The 6000-nt window shown below is 39.8% G+C and overlaps 1 protein-coding gene across 2 annotated transcripts in view; it reads right to left on the reverse strand.

Moving 5' to 3' along the window:
* Positions 1 to 1135, reverse strand: part of LOC120749698 (gamma-aminobutyric acid receptor subunit gamma-3) — a 102706-nt gene extending 101571 nt beyond the window's left edge. For both annotated transcript variants that reach the window (XM_040057379.1, XM_040057378.1), the window contains exon 1: positions 1039 to 1135. The gene's annotated coding sequence lies outside the window, so the exon portion shown is untranslated. The remainder of the gene's footprint in view (positions 1 to 1038) is intronic.
* Positions 1136 to 6000: the final 4865 nt, after the last annotated feature.

The raw sequence follows: 6000 nt of genomic DNA on the forward strand, positions 1-6000 counted from the left end.
TCTCCAAACTGTAAATACAATGGAATGAAATGTGATTTTAGTGCTTTGACTATTTCCCTGGAAATAAAGTCACACACCAAAACAGCACATTTGTGTTTATTCTCATCACGCATCAGGTATGCACATGCATAGTAACAGCAATGCTCTTGTTCCAATTTGGTTCATGTCACTACTGTGACTCTTAACAGATGTTTTATTCATCATGTTCCTGCAAATTGCTTTCAAAAAGAAGTTTTGCATTTCTTTGGGCTACAAATCAGAGAAGAAAGGCTGAGATGTACAATATAATCAGAATCGTTCATTTATTTCCCAAAGAATTCAACATAAGAAATCCTTTAGATATTTTAAAAAAGAAATTAACTGCTGTAAACAGTAATACATTAAACTATTGACGTTATACTTCCAGGTCTGTAAGTGAAAACTACAAGTTATCCTAGAAATAAGTGACAGACCAGTTTTATTAGTTCCAATTATTATGCTGAATCATTGGAAATGTTTTCCTTTCTTTCAGTTTGTTCAAGTGAGGAGTAACAAACCACAGTCTTTTCAGTATTCTTCATATCTATTGGTTTCAAAGCATGCTATTCACCTTGGAACATTTGAGTAAAACCATAATACTCCACAAACAGCAGGTAGCCCTGAGACCATTGAGCTTTCCTGCACAGCAGCAGGCTTGCACACCAGGATCTCTCCTAGATACTTCTCAAGGTTAATCCTTAAGGTTGAGAGAATCCTTATTCAGTAAGTGAATTTGGAATAAGAACACATACACTCTGCTCTGTTAGCTAAGTGATATAAAACATTGATTGCACATACACAATCCTTTAGATATAAACCATTGCACGAGTCCAGAATTTTGGGACCGAGTCTGAATCCAGTGGGACTTAAATCCCACTAGTGGTTTGGCTAGGAAGTGATTTTTAAGGACGTTTAAAAAAAAAAAAAAAAAATAAAAATTAGTGACTGACTTTGAAGTGGACAGCTTGATTAGCCAATGAGAAGGTGATAGGTCTCTCAGACATACCCAGGGTCACATACCGGAGGATCCCGGGAAACTGTCCGTTTTTCCTTTCCTGCCTTAGAAGAGATAAGCTGGCCCCGGTGCCCGCACCAGGATTTTCGTGGGAAGCTGCCGGGACCAGTGCCTGCCGGGCCGGGGGAGGGGAGCAGAAAATGTCCCCATCCCGGCCCGGATCGGGTTTCCCGCAGCTGTAAAACACCCTGCTGCTGAGCTGCGGGGGCGGAGCCCCCGCCTCCCGCCTCCGGTGACTGCCGAGCAGAGGAAGAAAGGGTGGGGGAAGGAAAGCCCAGCCTGCTGAAGAGATCATACCGATGAGACCAAAGGCGGCCCTGCAGCAGCCAGAACCCAAAGACTCTGGCCCAACCCCGTGAGGCCTGACCCCATCACCTTCGGTCTCTGCCCCGAAGAACCATCATGCCCTCTTGTAGATCTGGGCAAGCTGTTAACTCTTTCCTTATACAAATGAAGCTTCCAGAGCCCTAACCTTTCCCTGAGAAAGAGGAAAGCGACGGAGTGAACGTAGAGAGGACACAGCATGAGACGGAAAGTCAGTGAAAAGAGAGTGAAAGACTAAGTGGAGGAAGGGATTGAGGAGTTGTCATTTTAGGCTGGACTTCTCTCATGAACCGTGGTAATAAACTGTAATATATATTAGTATATCCCTTTAAACCATGGGAAAAATAGGCATTTTGGGGAGATGATTATTCAGATTTGTGGATTTCAGCAAAGGTATCTGTTATGGACTGAGTGAATATTGAAATTAGTAGCTGTAATCCCATGAGATGTTTTAACAGAGAGAGATGAGATACAGAAGCCCTCTGTGCCAGTGAAGAAGTGAGAAGACATCTCTGTTCCTTGAGATGAAGTATCCTTTGTCTTTGGAATTGCTTATCTTTAAAAATGACACCCCAGTATGCATGAGTCCATGACCCATATGCAACTTTGGAAGCTGCTAATCAGAGGGGCTTCACAGTCTGCAGAGAGCAGTGGTTTTTGTTGTTGTTGTTGTTTGTTGTTGTTTAGTTTTGTTTTCCAGGCAGGTGCAGATTTGTGAGGTAGGAGCAAACAGAGCAACCAGAGGACTGTTTCTCGTGGCAGTGTTACCATGAGAGTTTTGAGAGAGACTCCTCTCCCAAAGAACTGATAAAAGCTTATTTTTAAATGGTGAAACTGACTGAAAATCACAGGTTTTGTCTCTTTATGGTTTTTTGTGGGAAAGTGAACAGTTTGTGGGAGAGGAAGAGTGTTTTGGAAGTTTCATTTTGATTCTCATTTTCTTCTTTTAGTGTGTATTAATAAATATCTTTGTACTCTTTAAGTTTGGGCCTGTTTTGCTTCTCTCCTGATCCTCTCTCACAGCAGAAAAGACACTCAAACCACTACACTAGGGTTGGCAAACAGAGACAGGTGAACATGAAACCATTACATGAATTGGTGTTTCCTCCTGAGACCAAACAAAACCATCACAAATGCATTTCTAAAAGGTGCTTTCATTAAGTGCTTTCCGAACCTCATGATTCAACAGGGAGGTATCCCTGACAGTTTTGTCTGACCTGTCCTCTATGCAGTAAACACTCCATTGTACCTTGCCAGCAAATCCTGTTAAACCAGTCACATTTTCCACTGAACTTTGTTATCTCACTGGCTTGTTATCAATAGAATATATTGTTGCTAATCCCTTGAGAGTTAAGTGTAAGACACCACCTGTGACAATCATGCAACACGAACACTGTATGCAGTCTGTATAATGTTGGTGGTCTGCAGCATGGGCACATATTTCCTATGTGATATGAAAAAAACCTTCAGAAAATATTACTTATATTTACAGGAGCAGTGGTACAATGTAGGAAATTATAAAGATCAGAACAAAATGCAAAATACAGTGTACTACTGAAATTTGTAGGTACTTTTCTTGTGTACAACACCTTGCTCTCAGGTACTTAATCCAGACTCCCTGCTCCTGGGAGAGTTATGTGCCTACCAACACTGCCTGGCACTGAAATTGGCACAGACAAGCAAAGTTGTAATCCACAAACCGGAGAACTAGAAAGACTTCAAGCAGCACAAGCACTATATAACTGTAGTTGAAGCTTCAGCTCACCCCTCCAAATACCTCCCTCCTTGCTTCACATGGGACGAAGAGTTCAATATCCAGAGAGCAGGGCAATTCAATGCATAGTGGCAGATTCTCCCTTTGAGATTGGTAGAGGAAAGATGGTTTGGTTTCCATCCAAACCAACACAGCTTATTCATAGATAATGTTATCTTAGTTAGACACAGTGATTAATTACACACAATGATTAGATGCAGTAATTAAATCCATTAATTAAATATTGTTGCTTACCCACTTTTCATTAGTGAGTTTCATTCCTTCAAAATATCATTATAATTGAAATAATTTGTTTCACTTTAGTCATAAACAGTGGAATTCACCAAAGAGCTAACAATAGAAGTGTGTAAGTTCCATTCCTAACTCCCCAAAGCTTTTTCTTATCCCTGTGTAGTGCAGGAAATGCCTGAATTCATGAGATGCTTCTTTGTTTGACTAATCCTCATTAGGAGGCTGACTGTGCCCAAAAGATGGCTTGGAGTAAGAACACCTAGATTAGAGCCCAAAATCTCTACAAGAGAATACCTTCCCTCTCCTCATTTTGGTCGGCTTATTCAGATCACACCAAAACAACACAAGCTCCAACTACCATATTGACATCTAGGTGAAGAGTAGAGGGAAATGATATTCAATAATATTAGTTTATGAGATAAGAAAAATTGAGAGAAAATTCCTGCCTCAGTCTCTAGGTATCCAAATTCCCAAAATTCATTAACTGCAGGATTGCCCTGTGTTGCAAAGTTGGATAGATCAGGACTGCAATGCCCTCTGGTAAGGACAGGTCAAATATAACACAAGATTCACTAGATCAATCAAGAGCTGCTATCAGGGCCTGTGGAAAAGGATTGTCTTGATCTTTGTTCCTACATCTTCTTTAGTATTTTTCCACTGTCAGCGTTCTGTTGTGTGGGAGGATTTAAAGCCCTTGAAGCTGAAGGAATCAAACCCAGTGCTCTCATCTCTAGGGCAAAAGCTGTTACATTCTAGGGATGAAAATATTTTTGGTCTGTACCACTTGCACAAACCCTGTGTTAAGCTCTTCAGACCTAATTCAAGAGAGACCCCAGGGCAATGGTATCAGTTTTCTGAAGTCCTGAGTAAGCCTAAGGACTCAAAAGAAAAGCACTCTTCAAGCATCCTTATCCTTACTTTGTCTAACTCTGGGTATCAGGATGTTGGGATCCTGTCAATCTGTACCTAACTACCCCTGCAGGGAATCAGACTGTCTGGATGTGCTCTGGATAAGATGCCTCCTTTTAAACTTCAAAGCACATCATTGGATATAACACAGATTTGAGATGCCTTGTTAATTAATATGGAAGTACCAACATAACAGAGCATGGTGTAATAAGAACAGGGAATATTCCTCTCTCCTAAAAATATTCTTGAAGAAAAAAGGAATTAATGAAACTGTCCCTGAATTTTTATCTCCCTGAAATTCTCCAAGCAAAGCACCTTAACCTTTCTCAGAGGCTCCTGTTCATAAGCAGAGATTTCCCAGCATCTTCCTAAAAGGTAAACTGTGATGTTTTTCCCTAGGCTGTGACACATGAATTTTAAAGTCACGATTCAATCTCCATCCAACAAACAAGGAGACTATTCCTGGCTAAAAATTTGTAGATTACCTTTGTGCAGGAAGAAATGCTTGGCCAATTTCTAACTTCTCATTTTTGTATTTGTCAGACCACCAGAACTCAAGAGTTAAATGAAGCTTCACAGATCAGATTACAAACTTTGCAAAACAGAGAATTCTCTTAATTCTGGAATGATTCCATGTAATATCATCATCTTTTCTAGCAGGATGTCCACTGTGAAGATATAGCTGGTGTGTAATTACAATAGTCATGGCAGGACAAAAAGCAACAATTGAAGATGCAATAACAGCCATGACAATGAGTGTGAAAACTCCAGAGAAAAATGCTAACAGTAAGCAAACCAAAACCCCACCAGCACCTCAAAGCATCTCCCTGCCTCTGTCCTACTTCTCCCGCAAAAAAAAATCCTCCACAACTCATCATCAGATATCTGGGGTCATACGAATAACCCAAAATAAAGATACATCATCATGCAGTATGTCTACTGCACTGTGGCATATGTATAATCATGATCATGGCATTCTCTGGATCAACATGTAAAAAAATATAATTATGTCTAAATAAAGTTAATGGGCTGGAAAATAGCTCAACAGCTTAAGATATCTAATGACTTTGAGAGCAGCTTAATTATAACTACATTAATTCTAGGCTCCTGAATGTACTCATTTATTGTAATAGTCATGGAAAAATATTTGAGACCCAGGACAGAATTTTTGCTGGAAGAGCTTTTTAAAGTAATTTTCCTATTTCTTTCTAATATACTTCCCTTAAAAAAATCCTATGCTCCAGCGCCATAAAGAATCAGAAATTTCATCTGGTTTAATTGCATAGCAGGCACTGCAATATGGCAAGATGCCCACCTGTGCAGAGCTCAGGAATTAAAATAGTTTTAGGAAAAGTAACATGCCAATGTCTTGGTTCTCCAACAGAAGAGAACAAGTGCAAGGGCAGTAAAGGTTGTATCTTTCAAACACTTCTCAGTGTTTTGCTGCCAAAACAGGAGGTAGTGGTCCACACAAATCTATCATCTGGGCTTCAGTGTTATTCAGAATTTTTACTAGGAGAAAAGAAATAAGCCTAAGTTAAACTTTTGCACAAAATAAAATTCAAAGAAAAGTGAACAAACCAGGGAAATGTTTTGAGGAAAACAGAATTCAATAGGAGCAACACAGATGCTGAACCTTTGATATTCAGCTCTGAGATGGATAGAAACACTACATTTTTACTTGAAATTAAAAATTTGTTAAATAATTGGAGAAAGGAATAACAAGAAC

Source organism: Hirundo rustica, chromosome 2 (assembly GCF_015227805.2).
Source record: "Hirundo rustica isolate bHirRus1 chromosome 2, bHirRus1.pri.v3, whole genome shotgun sequence".
NCBI lineage: Eukaryota > Metazoa > Chordata > Aves > Passeriformes > Hirundinidae > Hirundo > Hirundo rustica.